Raw genomic sequence first — 17,257 nt, 5'->3', positions numbered from 1 at the left:
AGTAATTTCGTTTTCGTTACTCGGTTGATTTTAGGTGAATATTTTTAAGTTTAGAAAATCCACACTTAGAAGAATTTTCAAGTGAAACCAGTCAATGTTACCCTATGGAAGAAAAGAGAGTTATTGGCTTTTGGGTAAGCACTCTACTGGCGGAGTTAAGGTTCTGAGCATAGACTCCGGGATCTCCCAGGGTCAGGTCAGTACAGTAGAGTTGTTACACCCTCAGTGGCACAGGGGCAGCCGGCTGCAGAGTGAGTTAGGCCCAATGTTATCCTATGAGAGGCAGGGGGCCCTTGGTTGGTGGCTGCTGCCTAGCAGGCCACGCAGCTGTGGGAGCTGGGCTCCTGGTCACTTGCTCAGGGCAAATGGGGGAGTAGAGTAGAGATTGCACTGCCTGGGGCACTCGGGCAGCTGGGTGCGGGGTGCTTTTGAGCCGTCTGGCGCTCAATGGATTGCAATGGAGAAGCTCAAAAACAAACAAAGGCTACAAGCTCGGGGACGAAGATTCTTCAGGTGTGACCACCACTTCGAGAGGTAAGTTGGGTAATTGGAGGATAGGTAGGTACCCAGGAGTTGGGCACAGGGGGCCGCAGGGGTGCCTTTTGGTGTCGGGAAATCTTACCCTCGGCTGGTCGCGGTCCCTGGTTCTGAGGCTGCAGGCGTCGTCAGGAGCGTCGAGGTGGGTCCTTCGGTGCTGGATTCGGGGTCACAGTCGCCGGGGGGACGTCCTCTGAGTCTTTGTTCACTCCGGCACAGGCCAGGCTTGGTGGATGCAGAGTGTGCAGGGTTCGCGGTTCCTGGCTGCTGCCAGGGGTCAGTTACTTGCTTTGAGAAATACCACTGCTCGTGGGAGTCCCAGATGCTTAGAGTCACAAGGTAGCCAGGTCCTCCGGGGTTTGTGAGGTTGCTGGCCACGGGAGATGCCGGGATTTAGCAGGAGCAGGTTCGAGGGTCGACAGGCCGGTAGGGCTGGGACCAAAGCAGTTGGGGTCTTCCTCTTGTTAGCAGCTGCATAGCAGGTCTTCTTGTTTCTTGATCTTCTTTGCTGTTTCGGAATCTGGATCTGAGGAAGGAAGGTTCAGGGTACCCCTAAATACTGAACCTAAGGGAGCTACAGGTAGGCAAAGGGCAGGGACCAATGGGTTCCTGCCCTGGGGTGGGTACACCCCCTATCCTGCCACTCTCCTGTGGGAGGGGGGCAGGAGCGTAGTCCTGATTGGGTAGGGCTCCCCATCCTCAAGATGGAAAGAGCCTGGAGTTGTGCTCCACCTCGCCTCCCCCACCTGAGGGGTGGGGTTGGCAGAGGCTGGCACTCCCCCTTTCCTCACTTAGGTTTTCCCGCCGATCTTACCGCCAGAGTGGGGGTCAGAACCGGTAGGGGCCAGTTGCTGAGTACAGCAAGTGGCCTGGAGAAGCTCACAAAGGCGGCATGCCCTTGAAGCTTCCCCTGCCCATCCTGGGGAAGAACAAGTTACTTACCTCCGGTTACGCTTTTTCTGGTGGATACAGTATCTGCCTGTGGATTCCTCACCTTGTGAATATCCCCTGCGCCAGCTACATTCGGAAACTTTTGTAGCAGTCCACGCCGATGAGGTCCAAGCCGACGTCACAGAGGCACGACTCCGACGACGTCACCGGCTCCATAAGAAGACCTAGTTGGCGTGATGACGTCAGTTCCGCCCTTTTTTCCGTGCCTTCGAGGCACACAGACGGACTGACAGCAATATATACACAGCATACACAGTACATAATATACAATGCAACACACAGTGTGGAGAATAAATAGAAAGGCAAAAGAAATAACACACTGCCTTTGATAGTAACAAATACATTTTGAAACACCATCATATACTGAAGGTATACAAGGGTGGACTCCACAGGCAGATACTGTATCCACCAGAAAAAGCGTTACCGAAGGTAAGTAACTTGTTCTTCTGATGGATACATCTGCCAGTGGATTCCTCACCTTGTGAACAGATTCCCACAGCAGTCCCACTCCCGGAGGAGGGTGTCTACCCTTCTAAACCAGAAAGTCCTGAAGGATGGAACGAGCAAAAGTCCGTCCCTCCTCACCTCGGAGTCTAAACAATAATGTTTTGCAAAAGTGTGGAGGGAGGCCCAAGTTGCTGCCCTACAAATGTCCTCCACAGGAACACCCCTAGACAAAGCAGAAGTGGAAGACTTAGCTCTAGTGGAATGGGCTCTTAAACCCTCTGGAGGCTCCTTACCAGCCAAAGAGTAGCATCTCTTGATGCACAAGACAATCCATCTGGAAAGGGTGCGCTTGTGCACCGCTCTGCCTTTCCTGCAGCCAACAAAGCCCACGAAGAGCTGTTCATCAAGTCGAAAGTGTTTTGTCCTATCAAGGTAGAAGCTCACCGCCCTCTTAGGGTCCAAGCGGTGAAGTCTCTCTTCCTCCCTGGAAGGGTGCGGGGGGAGGATAGAAGGTAGGAAGGGTAATGGACTGCCCCAGATGGAAGGGAGTTACCACTTTAGTCAGAAATGCAGCCCTGGTCCTGAGTACCATTCTTTCAGCATGAATGGTCAAAAACGGGGGTTTTGAACTTAGAGCTTGAAGCTCACTTACCCTCCTTGCCGAGGTGATTGCAATGAGAAGGAATATGCTACTTACCAGTATGCATCTGTTCTTGGCATGTAGAGCTGCAGAGTTGTACACTTAGCATAGGTCGCCATCTGGTGTTGGGCCCGGATGTTTGCAGTTTGTTTTTCTTCTTGGACCGTGCTTGGAAGTCACGAGTTTGGTGACTCCTCCTTCGGTCCGTACTGCGCATGGGCTTCGGCTCCATCCTCAGATTGTTTTTCGCCAACAGGGAAATGATGGAGCGTAGTAATAACAGTGAGAAACCCATGTGTGTTGTATCTAAATAAGATGGACTGGAACGGATACAGGTAGCCGGGGAGGCGGGTGGGCGTGTACAACTCTGCAGCTCTACATGCCAAGAACAGATGCATACTGGTAAGTAGCATATTCCGTTCGAGGCATATGAGCTGCAGATTGTACACTTAGCATAGATTATATAGCAGTACCCAACCTTAGCGGCGACCACCGGTATCCGTTGCAGCTGTTTGAAAGAGTGTTTTTAGTACAGCCTGGCCCACCCTAGCTTGCTGCTGGGAATGCACATCTACACAGTAGTGTTTTGTGAATGTGTGCGGTGTAGACCATGTGGCTGCCTTGCATATGTCATCTAAGGGTATATTCCCTAGAAAAGCCATAGAAGCCCCTAACTTTCTTGTAGAGTGGGCTTTAGGGGGAACAGATAATGTTCTCTTTGCCTTCTGATAGCAAATTTGTATGCATTTTACAATCCACCTAGCTATCCCTGATTTTGAGATGGGGTTGCCTTTATGTGGTGGAGAAAAGGAAACGAACAACTGTTTGGTCTTCCTGAAGGGTTGCGTTCTTTGTATGTAATATAGCAACGCTCTTTTCACATCTAGTGTGTGTAAGGCCCTTTCCGCAACAGATTGGGGTTGCGAAAAGAAGACAGGTAATTCCACTGATTGATTGAGGTGGAAGGGGGTAATGACTTTGGGCAGGAACTTCGGATTAGTTCGAAGTATGACCTTGCTGTGATGCATTTGTATGTAAGGTTCCTGTATGGTGAACGCTTGTATTTCACCAACCCTTCTAAGGGAAGTGATAGCTACAAGGAAAGCTGTTTTCCAGGTGAGAAATTGTAGCTCACATTTGTGCATTGGTTCGAAGGGCGGACCCATTAGTCGTGTAAGGACCAAATTTAGATTCCATACAGGGGAGGGTGGTGCCCTGGGAGGAATTACTCGTTTAAGGCCTTCCATGAAGGCTTTAATAGCGGGCACTCTGAAGAGTGACAAATGCTGTCTGTTTTGTAGATAGGCAGCGATCGCTGCTAGGTGTAGGCGTATGGATGAATACGCCAGGTTACACTTGTGAAGATGGAGCAGATAGCATATGATGTGTTGTATGGATGCATCTAGAGGGTTGATTGTATTGTTACGGCAGTACATTACAAATCTTTTCCACTTTGCGGCATAGCATGCTCTAGTGGTAGGACGTCTGGCTTCCATGATGATGTTCATGCAATCAGGGGGAAGGTTAAGGTACCCGAATTCTAAGATTTCAGGAGCCAGATCGCCAGGTTGAGCTGAGCTGGGTCCGGGTGCCTGATTTCTCCATGGTTCTGGGTTAGGAGGCATGGGGAAAGGTGCAGTTTTTGATGTGGTACCACTGATAGTTGTAGTAGCGTGGTGTACCACGGCTGTCTGGCCCACGTCGGAGCTACCAGAATGAGTGTGAGGGAGTGCTGTTGTAGTTTCCTGACCACTAATGGAATTAGTGGGAGAGGTGGAAAGGCGTATGCAAATCTGCCTGACCAGTTCATCCATATCGCATTGCCCTTGGACAATGGGTGTGGGTATCTGGCGGCGAAGCTTGGGCATTTTTTGTTTTCGTGGGTGGCGAAGAGGTCTATTTGAGGATGCCCCCACTGTTGGAAGAATGGGTGAAGAACTTGTGGATGCAGTTCCCATTCGTGTAGTTGTTGAGTCTGTCTGCTGAGCAGATCTGCTATGGTGTTTTGTACGCCTGGAACATGTTGTGCCAGGAGAAAAATGTTTTGGGGAATTGCCCATCTCCATATGCTCTGGGCTAAGCGGGAGAGCTGGGGAGAGTGTGTCCCCCCCTGTTTCTGTATATAATACATCGCAGTCATGTTGTCTGTGCGAATGAGGACTGCTTTGCCCGAAATCTGCTTTTGGAAAGATTTTAGGGCTAGAAAGATCGCCAAAAGCTCCAGATGGTTGATGTGGAGCGTTTTTTGCTGTGGCGTCCATAGACCTTGCATTGTGAGGTGTAAGAGGTGCGCTCCCCAGCCGGAGAGCGATGCGTCCGCTGTTAGAGTCACTTGGGGAACCGGGTCCAGGAACGGCCGTCCCTTGGAAAGGTTTGTGGTGTTCCACCACTGCAGAGAGTGATGTGTGCGGCCGTCCACCAACACCAGATCCGTCAGCTGACCCTGGGCCTGGTTCCACTGTTGTGCTAGGCACTCCTGAAGTGGACGCATGTGGAGTCTTGCATGGGGCACTATGAAGATGCAAGACGCCATCATCCCTATGAGCTTCATAAACACTCTTGCTGGTAGAGAGTGTTGAGGAAGGAATATTTTGCGTAAGGCTAGAATGCTTGTGATTCTGGCTGAGTTTGGATAGGCAATACCTTTTGAGGTGTCTATGGTGGCCCCGAGATATTGCTTTGTGTGAGATGGTATGAGGTGGGACTTTTGGTAGTTCACCGTGAAGCCTAGCTGATGAAGCAGTTGGATGGTGCTGTTTGTATGTTGCACGCATTGGTGGTAGGACGCGGCTTTTATGAGCCAGTCGTCTAAGTAAGGGAAGACGTGAACATGTTGACGTCTGAGGTGTGCTGCTACTACTGCTAGGCATTTGGTAAACACTCGTGGTGCAGTGGTGACCCCGAAGGGGAGAACCTTGAATTGATAATGTTGCCCGTCCACCACGAACCTGAGGTATTTTCTGTGAGAGGGGTGTATTGGAATGTGAAAGTACGCGTCTTTCAGATCCAGTGTTGTGAGAAAGTCTCCCTGGCAGAGGAGTGGGAGGACTTGTTGTAAGGTGACCATGTGAAAGTGGTCTGAATGTATGTAGGCATTTAGAGGCCGGAGATCCAGAATGGGTCTGAGGGTCTCGTCTTTCTTTGGGATTAAGAAATATAGGGAGTAGACCCCTAGATTTCGTTGATTGTCGGGTACCTGCTCTATGGCGTGTTTCTGGAGGAGCGAGAGTACCTCTTGTTTGAGCAGTGTGGAATGCTCTTGGGACATTGGACGGTGCCTTGGTGGGATATTGGGTGGGGTAGATGTTAGCTCGAGGCAGTACCCTGACCGAATGATTTGGGTCACCCATTTGTCCGATGTTATGGACTCCCATACGTGGATAAAATCTTGTAGTCTGCCCCCGACCGGAGTGGAATGGTCTGGGGGGAGCGAAGGGGAGTCATTGTGCGGGTGGGGTGGTAGAACGGGTATTGTTGGTTTTGCCCCTGCCCTTATTGTTGTTGCCTCTGTAGCCACCTCTTTGGTTGCCCTTTGAAAAGGTATTTTGAGGAGGGGATTTGTAGGAGGTAGAGGCATTATCGGTGGAGGAGCCTCTACCTGTGCCACGAAAGGACGAGCGTCGAAAGGAACGCTTAGAGGCTTGGGTCTGGAGCGCTCCCATAGACTTCGCTGTGTCTGTATCTTTCTTCATTTTTTCGAGCGCTTCGTCTACCTTTGGGCCAAAGAGTGTTTGCTGGTCAAAGGTGTGATTAAGTATTGATGTCTGGACCTCAGGCTTGAACCCTGATATCCTGAGCCAGGCATGGTGGCGAAGCAGGACACTGGTGTTTATGGCTCTAGAAGCAGTGTCTGCTGCATCGAGGGCACACTTAATGGAGGTGTTTGTGATTAGTTTGCCCTCCTGTATCAGGTCATGAGCTTGGCGTTTGTATTTCTCTGGAAGGTGCTGCATAAGAGCCTCTAATTCATCATAGTGTGCTCTATCATATCGCGCAAGCAGTGCTTGTGTATTTGCAATGCGCCACATGTTTGCAGCCTGGTAGGCGGTGCGTTTACCAGACGCGTCCAGAAGTTTAGATTCCTTGTCTGGTGGTGGGGCATCTCCTGAGGATTGGGAGTTAGCCCGCTTTCTAGCTGTGGAGACAACTAGGGAATCTAGAGGAGCAGGGCCCTTGATGTATGCAGGGTCTGTGGGTGCCGCCTTGTACTTCTTCTCTATTCTAGGGTTTAGTACTCTGGCTCTGACAGGGTCTTTGAATACCTCTGTAGCGTGCTTGGTGACACCCTTAAGCATGGGTAAAATAGCAGTGGAACGATCTTGTAAATCAAATGTATCCAGTAGGAAGTCTTCTTCCACTGGTTCCGTGTGCATGTCCACCCCATAGTAGTGTGCTGCTCTCTGCACTAAATGGTGAAACCCTAAAGAGTCCTCTGGAGGAGACGGCCTTGATGGGTATAGGTCGTCTTGAGGTACGTTGGGTACATCAGGGTTATTATAATCCTCCCATGGATCTGGGGTCCCTGGTGGAGTGGGATCCATTGGGGCGTCCCCTGGGTCATTGTCCGGGTCTCCGTCATCCGGATCTGGGGATGGGGCCGGATCGTAGTGAGGTAAAGGTGGAGGGGGTGGTGGTGGGAGGGGGGGTGGCAGTGGGGAGGGTACTCTAAGGGGAGAAGTAGCTGAGTCCCTCTTTTTGGGTGGAGGAGGAGGAGCCGGAGCCTCAAGGCGACGCTTCTTAGTAATCACAGTCAAAAGGCCAGTCTTTGGATCTCTGGACAAAGTCTTTTGTAAAGGGTCTGGTGTAAACAGAGCCAATGGCGCCGAGTCGTCTGTCGGCACCGGCGATTTCGGAACCGGAGGTTTCGATGTTCTGTGTACGCCTTGCTTTTTGGAGGTCTCCGTGTGTTTCGGCGTCGAATGCTGTTTCGGCGCCGGAGCGTCGGTGCCGACCGATTTCTGTTTGTGTTTGGTCGGCGCCGAGTGTCCAGGCTTCGGCACCGGTGGTTTCGGAGTCGAGCTGGATTTTGCAGGCTTCGGTGCCGAGTGGTGTTTATCGGCACCGGGCGTCGGCTGGCTCGATCCCGAGCTGCCGTGAGACTTTGAGTGCTTCGACACCGGGCCCGAAGGTGGGGTGATCGAGGCTTTGGTTTTGGTTTTGCCCAGGCCGGCAGGCGAGGGAGTAACCGGAGTCTCTTTGGTTTTTGGTGCGGGGCTGGGAGGGGGCATTGTACTCACGGCCCGCTGTCCTGGTGTTACGTCCTCCAGGTCGGAGTCGTCGGCCTCGGAAGCGCTGACGATGTCTTCTCCCAGTTCGGTGTGTGTCTGCCCCGAAGCTTCGGCGTCGTCTCCGAAGATATCCGGTGGAACTGTCGAGGATGAGTGCGCCATGGTGCGTCGAGCCCTTCGATCTCGGATCGTTTTCTTCGATCGAAAAGACTTGCAGGCGGGGCAGTCTCGAGCCTCGTGTTCCGGAGAGAGGCAAAGGTTACACACCTGATGGAGGTCGGTGTGGGGAAATTTAGACCCACATTCTGGGCACTTTTTAAACGGAGTCCTTTCCATCGGCCGGGACCGGAGTCGCGGAGGGCCCGAAGGCCGGTGTCGATGTACGGGATGGAAAAAGTGCCGCTTCGAGAGATGAAGATGATGAAGGAACTCGAAGAATCGAGGATTTTCCGTCGAGGCTGGAACCGTAGAAGTTCGAAGCCGGAGCACGAAGTATCACATCCGAGCCCGATGGCGGAAAAAAACAATCTGAGGATGGAGCCGAAGCCCATGCGCAGTACGGACCGAAGGAGGAGTCACCAAACTCGTGACTTCCAAGCACGGTCCAAGAAGAAAAACAAACTGCAAACATCCGGGCCCAACACCAGATGGCGACCTATGCTAAGTGTACAATCTGCAGCTCATATGCCTCGAACAAACCGTCTTAAAAGACAACAGTCTCAAAGGACACTTGTGAAAGGGCTCGAAGGGAGAACCCATAAGATAAGTTAAGACAAGGTTTAAGTCCCATTGAGGCACAATAAAGGGAGTAGGAGGAAACCTGTTTGTAAGGCCCTTAAGAAATCGTAGAACAATAGGTGATTTGAACAATGACGGCTGATCTGGCAAGCAAAGGAAAGCCGACAAAGCCGATAAGTATCCCTTAACAGTAGCTACAGGAAATCCTTGTTGAGCAAGAGAAAGGGCAAACTGCAGAATGTCAGATAAGCGAGCCATCAAAGGATCAACTGACTTCTCTCCACACCAGATTACAAATTTAGACCACCTATAGGAATAGATAGATTTGGTGGAATGACGTCTGGCAGACAAAATTACATCTACTACATCAGGCGAGAGAGAAAAAGAATTCAGGTTGCCCCGTTCAATCTCCAGGCATGAAGGTGTAAGCTCTGGAGGTGGGGGTGTAGAACCTACCCCTCCGACTGCGAGAGGAGGTCTGCCCTCAGAGGGAGACGGAGCGGAGGGCACGAGGAGAGGTGGAGAAGATCTGTATACCACACCCTTCTTGGCCAATCCGGGGCGATCAAAATGACTTGGGCCCGGTTTTGGCGAATCTTCCTCAGAACCCGAGGAATCAAGGGTATGGGAGGAAACGCGTAAAGGAGCTGTGAGCACCAGCTCAACTGAAACGCGCCCCCAACGCTCCCTGCATCGGATACTGGAGACTGCAGAATGACGGGCAGTGAGCGTTCTCGTGAGTGGCAAACAGCTCCACCCGAGGGGTTCCCCACATCCGAAAGACCTAACGAACCACCTCCGGATGGAGCCTCCACTCGTGGTCGGCGGAGAACTGCCGACTGAGACTGTCTGCACGTACGTTCAGCACCCCGGCCAGATGATTTGCCATCAGACAAATCTGATGGTCCTGAGCCCAGGACCATAGACGCAGAGCCTCTCTGCAGAGATAAAGAGACCCCCACTCCTCCCTGCTTGTTTACATACCACATCGCGGTAGTGTTGTCCGTCAGGACTTGAACCAACTGACCGCGAAGGGAAGGGAGGAAGGCCTTGAGTGCCAAACGTATCGCCCGCAATTCCAGAAGGTTGATGTGAAGCAACCCACCCTAAAGTGGATGCATCCGTTATTACTGCGGCCACCGATGGAGGTAGATGGAAGGGCTTTCCTTGGGACAGATTGCCCTCCACGCTCCACCAAGACAGATCCGCCGCAGCTTCTCTGGAGATCCTCACAGACTCCCTGAGATCTCCTTTGTGCTGATACCAGTGCCTGCGGAGGCACCACTTGAGCGCCCTCATGTGCCAGCGTGCATGGTTGACCAACAGAATGCAGGAAGCAAACAGACCGAGCAGGCGAAGGACCTTCAGGACTGGAACGACCGCTCCATTGTAAAATAAAGGAATAATTTCCTGTATGTCGAGAATCCTTTGAGGAGGAGGGAAAGCTCGACACACAGAAGTGTCCAGTACCGCCCCTATGAACAGGTTGCGCTGAGAGGGCACCAAGTGAGATTTGGGCACGTTTATCGAGAAACCCAATTTGTACAACAGCTGAGTTGTATCCTGCAGATGAAGTAGCACCTTTTCTGGCGACTCCGCTTTGATCAGACAGTCGTCCAGATAGGGGAAAACTGAAATCCCCGACCTTCTGAGATGGGCTGCCACCACTGCCATCACCTTCGTGAAGACTCGGGGTGCAGTAGTAAGACCAAACGGAAGGACCGCAAACTGATAATGTTGCGATCCTACTGTAAACCGGAGATACTTCCTGTGCGACTTCAGGATGGGGATGTGGAAATACACATCCTGCAAGTCGATCGACACCATCCAGTCCTCCTGATTCAGCGGCTGAAGGACCTGCGCAAGGGTGAGCATCTTGAACTTCTCTTGCTTCAGATAAAGATTTAAGATCCTGAGGTCCAATATCGGACACAATCTGCTGCCCTTTTTCGGAATCAGGAAATACCGGGAGTAGCATCCCTGACCCCTCTCCTGCTCTGGAACCACCTCTATCGCACCTTTCTGTAGTAACTTCAGGACTTCCTCCTGTAGGAGAAGACGGTGGTTCTCTGAGCAAGCCCCTTGACAAGGAGGGTAATTTGGAGGGAATTCCCGAAAGGGAAGGGCGTACCCATTTTCTACAAGATCTAAAACCCAAAGATCTGTAGTAACAGATTCCCAATCTTGTAGAAAATGGGTAAGCCGGCCCCCCACAGGACCAGCATGATCCAGAATGGCGGATCGATGGCTGCTTTGCGGTGGTGGGAGGGGCTGAGGAAGAGGAGAGCTGACAGCCACGTGTGCGACCCCTGATTCTGCCTCTGTATCCCTTATACAGAGAGCTCTGCTGTTGTGTCTGCCTGTAGGAACGAAAGGTTGCGCTTCCGAAACCCCTATATCTTTTAAACGACCCCCTTGACTGGGATTGAAGGCCCAAAGACTTAGCCGTAGCCTTGCTTTCTTTAAAACGTTCAAGTGCAGCATCTGCCTTTTTGCCAAAGAGACCAGAGCCATCAAAAGGCAAGTCCAACAGCGTTGATTGTACATCAGGAGAAAACTCTGAAGACTTAAGCCACGCACTCCTCCTAGTGGCAACAGAAGACCTCATGACTCTTGCTACTGAGTCAGCTGTGTTCAGTCCACTCTATCACCTGACGCGTTGCTGCCTGGGCATCCGCCAGGACCTCGTTAAAACCAACCCTATCCTCGTCTGACAGTTTTGGAGATAATTGTTTTGCAGAATACATGAGCGCATGAATATAGCGTCCCAAAAGGCAAGTGGCATTCGTAGACTTAAGAGCCATGCTGGCCGATCAAAAAACCTTTTTGGCCGATTGATCTAAATTCTTGGCCTCTCTGTCACTTGGAACCTGGGGAAAAGCACCTTTAGATTTCCCTGAACAAGCAGCCTGAACCACCAGGCTCTCAGGCGACGGATGAGAAGTTAAAAACTCAGGGTCCCCCGGAGCTGCCCTATACCTCCTGGCAACTGTTTTCGAAACTGCGGGAGCAGAAAAAGGCTTACGCCACACTTCCACAATTCCATTACAGGATCTATGATGGCCTCATTAAAGGGCAACAATGGTTCTCTAACAGTAGTGGGAGAATGCAGCACCTCTGTCAAAATGTTCGACTTCAATTCAGATGAAGGCAACTGCAGATCTAACAGCTCAACTGCCTTCCTTATGACTGCATGATATGGTGCCACATCCTTTGAGGGTTCATCAGAAGGTGGAGTAATTTCCCATTCAGGAGATAAATCCAAGCCACTAGCCTCCTTTAGTTCTTCAAAAACGTCATCAGACTCCACAAGCTCTCCTTCTTATGCCTCTTCCAAAAGGTACCTTTGCTCATCAAGCACCCTTTGAGCCTCCCTCCTAGACCGGATTCTTACAACCGGCGGCGCTGTGTTTGAATCAGACGGCGCCGGTGAAGAAGGGAGCGGCGTCTATGTCCTCGGCGCCGTTAGATGCCAAGACGGCGTCGCCGGAAAAAATGGCATGAAGAGGGCCTGTGGATAGGCTTGAGGCACCCCCAAACTGAAGGCCATTGGACCCATCGGACCCGAAGGTGCAACAATGGAGCACATGGCTCTTGAAAATACCCCGTACATTGCATTTAGATAATGCGTGGGGTCCTGACCTGGTCCAGGGAACGCAGGGTACTGATCAGGCATCACCGGACTTGGGCCAACCGGCGCCAACGGTGGAATTAGCGGGGTCGAAGGCTCACCCGGTACTGGAAGCTCCTCAACCGGAGCAGGAGACGAAGCCGGAGATGGAACCGGCATCGGAGATGGAACCGGCGCCGGAGCTGGAGCCGGTGAATGAACCGGTGAAGCCACTGGAGAAGAAGGACCAACAGGTGAATCCGGAACGGGCGAGGGAGACACAGAGTCCTTACGGCGTCGGGAAGGTGACTTCGACTTCGGAGCCGTACTCTTGTCAGAGTGACGTCGAGAAGAATGTCTCCTCTTCTTTTTGTGCTTCTTACATCTTGAAGCAAGCCCCGAAGTCGACTTCGACCTCGATCTTGACCTCGTCCTGGATTTTCTCCTACCTCTCTTCTCTTTTTTCATCCTCGTGATGAAAAGCTTCGCTTCTCTCTCCTTTAGAGCCTTGGTGCTCATCTTGCGACAGCAGGAGCATCCATCCACATCATGGTCCGAAGATAAGCACCATACGCAGTCGTCCTGTGCATCCGTGATGCTTTCCACATTCGCGACATGGCTTGAACCCAACTTCTTTGTCGACATTTTCACAAAAAAAATGACAGAGAAATCCAGTAGAAATACAAAGTAACAGTGAAGCTACAGATGGAGATTCCCGAAATCCGTTGGTGTCGACGGCGCGGAAAAAGGGAACTGACGTCATCACGCCGACTAGGTCTTCTTATGGAGCTGGTGACGTCAGCGGAGTCGCGTGCGGAGTCGTGCCTCTGCGACGTAGTCTTCGACCTCACCGGCGTGGACTGCTACAAAAGTTTCCGAATGTTGCTGGCGCTCGGGATATTCACAAGGTGAGGAATCCACAAGCAGATGTATCCATCAGAAGAAGACCCAGCACCTCGCTCAGGATGTGCATTGTTGCAGGCCCAGGATGGCAGATGGCTTTCTACCCAGGGGTCCAGCAACATGTCTGCTGTGTGGCAGCCTAGGCAACCCCTCAGAAAAGACGTGGATTGTAGGTTAGGTTCAGGGGGCATCTCTAAGATGCCCGCTATCGTGCATCTTACAGTAAATCCCACACTGGCATCAGTGTGGGTTTACTGTGCTGAGAAGTTTGATACCAAACTTCAGTCTTCAGTGTAGCCATCATGGTGCTGTGGAGTTTGTGTTGACGACCTCCCAGCACCATATACTCTTAATAGCAGCACTGCACTGACAGTGACCAGGAATGTACCTGGGTACTGTAGGGGCACAGGGCTCATGCACCTGTGCCCACACCACTGGCATAGGGCACCCAGCTAGAGGGGTGACTGACGTATGCCAGGGCAGTGTGTGTTGTGGGTATGGCACACAGGGATGTGTGCCATGTCGACATTGTTTTGTTCTGCACCAAGACACTCAGTCTGCAAAGGCAGTGTGTGTGTGTCAGGGTACAGGGCCTCTAAGGGTGGCACAATAAGTGCTGCTGCCCTTAGGGGCCTTCTCTGGTCACAAGGCCCTGGGTACCTAGGGTACCATTTACCAGAGGCTGACATGTGACCAGAGATGCCAATTGGGTTTTGGCTGTTAGGCAGTTTTTAGGGAAGTAACACAGGCCCTGGGCACCTGATTGGCAGGAGCCCAGGGCACAACAAGGACAAGTGCATCAGTTATCAGGCAGTTGTATATCTGAGACATTTTTACATTTCTCAGAACTACTGAATGGATTTACACCATTTAACAAAAAGAGTGCACTCTGGACCAAGAGCTACCTTTTTGCCAAATTTGGTGTAATTCCAGTCAACAGTTCGGGCTGTAGCTGTATCAACAGTGTCATATCGAAATTAACATGGAGAAAAAGCGTTTTTGGACCCTCCCTTTTTCGCGCCCCCGCTTGACGGATCACTTCGAAATTTTCAGGACAAAAGCGGACGTGACCGCCCCATTACTTCCAAAAATTTCGTGAAGATTTTTTTTTTAACGGCGCCAAAGTTATTGGCACATCAAAAAACGCAGTTCCTATGGAAACTAGGTCTATCCGGAATAACAACCACAATCACCAACTATGACGCGTTTCAGCAGTATCCTCTGCCTTGATATATATATATATATATATATATATAAAATATTTTAGAGTGCGCAATATACTATGTAGTACCACGGTTGGGGAGGGGCATGTCTCACTAGAGGCAAAGCCCCACTTTTCCCCCAACAATCATAATAAAAAGCCTATCATATCCTGTTCATCTGCATACATGTTTATGCCATAGAGCTTTCTTTGATTAGGATTTAAAAAATGCATTAAAAGAGAACCAGGGTGCAAAAGGTTAATACATTCATGCACTGGGGAGAAATCACTTTAAAGAGACTTTTTGAATGTTAAATACGTTTTCCCTCGATGTATGTAACTCTTAACCTGTGAGGCAGCAAATAGTTTTTCCTCAAATGAAGCACGCTAACAAATGTTCGTTAATCTGCTGTAAAGAAAAGGAAAATAGAACTAAGTCTGTGAGCATCGGTTTGCCTATGTAGTACAATAGATTCACAGGCTTGGGTAACTTCTACCATCTACTGTTGGGCTCAGACATGTGCAAGTTGTTTTTCTGCAAATAAGTCTTGATTCATGAGAAGCGATGTGACTACTATTAGTGTATAATGTGAGTGGGCACAGACTCCATCTTAGCACACTGAGTGAGAATATGTATGGAGTTCTGAATGAGCATTGCATTGAGAACTATGCGCATCATGCCGTGTCAGCAAGTTAGCAGAAAAAAATCTGCAACCTTCAAAAGCTTCTGGTGAGGAATGTGGGTGAAAGCGAATCTACGGCACTACACGCTATGAACAGATGCTTACAAGCCAAGTAACATTTTCTGTCGAAGCATGTGTTTATGTTTATGTGATTTTTAAAGCGCGCAAATACCCGGGGGCGTCTCGGCGCTAGGGACACAGAACCAACTACAGCAAGCGAATTATGGTGAAAAGAGCCATGTTTTTAGTTGCTTCCTGAAGCTAATGAGGGTAGGGGCAGTTTTGATATAGAGGGGCAATGTATTCCAAAGTTTGGCTGCAGAGATTGTAAAGCACCTGTCACCCCAATTGGCCTTCTTCGTTCGCGGGACTTTGAATAAGTAAGCCGAAGAGGAACGAAGTGTTCTAGAATGATTAAGAGGACACAGAGCTCTTCTGAGGAACTGTGGGCCAACGTTATTGGCTGCCTTGTAGGCAATGCATAGTGCCTTAAATTTTGTCCTGCTCCTGATTGGAAGCCAGTGAAGCTGGCGAATATATGGTGAAATAGATGAAAACTTAGGAGTTCCCAGTAAAATTCTAGCCAAGGCATTTTGGACTAGCTGCAGTCTATTCAAGACCTTTTCCTGGGCATTCAGAAGAAGGGCATTACAATAATCCGTTTTGGAGAAAACCAAAGTACTGATTAGAGTTCTGCCGGCTGAGAGGGGAAGGTATGGCAGTAATTTTTTGATCTTTTTCAAAATGAAAAAAGATGAGGAGACCACGGAGTTGACGTGATGACCAAAAGTCATTTTATCATCAAAAAGAACTCCAAGATTGCGGACCTTAGTTACTGGTTGCGGAGGAGTTCCCATCTCAGGTGGCCACCATTGAGGGGACCATGCAGGCTCCAGTTTCCCGAATGTCATCACTTCTGTTTTGTCAGAATTCAATTTAAGACAGTTTGATGACATCCAGGAACTGATAGCCCGCATTCCCTCTTGAAAGTTTGCAGCAACCGATGAGCCGTCCCTATGTACTGATAGCACTAGTTGTGTGTCGTCCGCGTATGTTGTGAGGGCGATTCCATAAGATTTTATTACCCTCGCTAAGTCCGAAACATAGATGTTAAATAGTGTCGGACTTAGCGAGGAGCCCTGTGGGACGCCACATGGAAGGGTGAAGGTGTGGGAGGTGAACTGGCCCATTTTTACTGTTTGTGGGCGGTCGGCAAGGAAGGCTACAAGAAGTTGTTTAGCTTTGTTTTGAATTCCTATGGCTGAGACACGGTCGATCAGGATTACATGATCGACCGTGTCAAAGGCTGCAGAGAGATCCAACAGTATTAGTACAGCTGCTCCTCCCTTATCCATGGTCATCCTTATTTCATCTGCAGCTTTTAATAGTGCAGTCTCTGTGCCATGACCCTGTCTGAACCCAAATTGGGTATCGTCCAGTAGGTTGTTATCTATGAATTTTGATAGTTGTACATTCATGATTTTTTCAAAAATTTTAGCAGGAAAAGGAAGACATGCGATGGGTCGGTAGCTGGCGGGGAGGAGGGGATCGAGGGTAGGTTTTTTGAGAAGAGGTTTAATGATAGCCTCCTTCCAGACTGACGGGTAAATGCCCGTCGTAAACATAGCGTTGCAGATGGTTGTCAAGGCGGGAGTGACAACTTCTGGGATGAGATTGAGGATGGCAGGAGGGCAGGGGTCTAGAGGTGATCCTGATCTAGTACTTGAAACAAATCGATGGACTTGTTCCTCCGTGGCAGCTTCAAAGACCGAGAAGCTGGGTGTGTAACTATGTGATGAAGGGTTCATCGTGACTGCGGGGGGGACGTGAGTGAACGCTGAAAAAATGGCCGTGACTTTGTCTCTAAAAAAATTGGCTAGGGAGTCGCAAAGGGATCGGGTTCCATCAGGGTAAGGGACAGGAGGGTTGGAAAGATGGGTGACCACCTGAAAGAGTTCTTTAGATGAGTTTTTAGCCTGGTTGATTTGGGAGGTATAGTAGGAAGTTTTTTCAGCGGCAATCAGATCTTTGTATTTGGAGAGGGCAGAGGGATTGTAGTGGCGGCGCCAGTATCTTTCCAGATTCCGGCAGTGTTGTCTATGCAGTCGAAGGGGTTCAGTGAACCAGGGGGCAGACGGACGTTTTCTGGTACGGTGGGAGGTTTTTAGGGGAGCTACGATGTAGCAAGCCGTATTTAGACTGTTGAGATAATTAGTGGAGGCTATTGAGGGATCCTTTTCGGTCGTGATAATGCTGTCAAGTAACAGTGCAGCAAGTTGAGGATGGTTGACATTTTTCCAATCTCTAAAGATAATAGGA

At 50.2% G+C, this 17,257-nt stretch overlaps 1 protein-coding gene across 6 annotated transcripts in view; it reads right to left on the bottom strand.

Annotated features, from left to right (window-relative positions):
• The window catches only part of RANBP3 (RAN binding protein 3), a 324,639-nt gene that overhangs the window by 196,350 nt on the left and 111,032 nt on the right, over positions 1-17,257 (bottom strand). The gene's annotated exons all lie outside the window — the stretch shown is intronic.

Source organism: Triturus cristatus, chromosome 12 (assembly GCF_964204655.1).
Source record: "Triturus cristatus chromosome 12, aTriCri1.1, whole genome shotgun sequence".
NCBI lineage: Eukaryota > Metazoa > Chordata > Amphibia > Caudata > Salamandridae > Triturus > Triturus cristatus.
The sequence above is the reverse complement of the archived record's forward strand: the minus strand, read 5'-3'. Positions and strand labels throughout refer to the sequence as shown.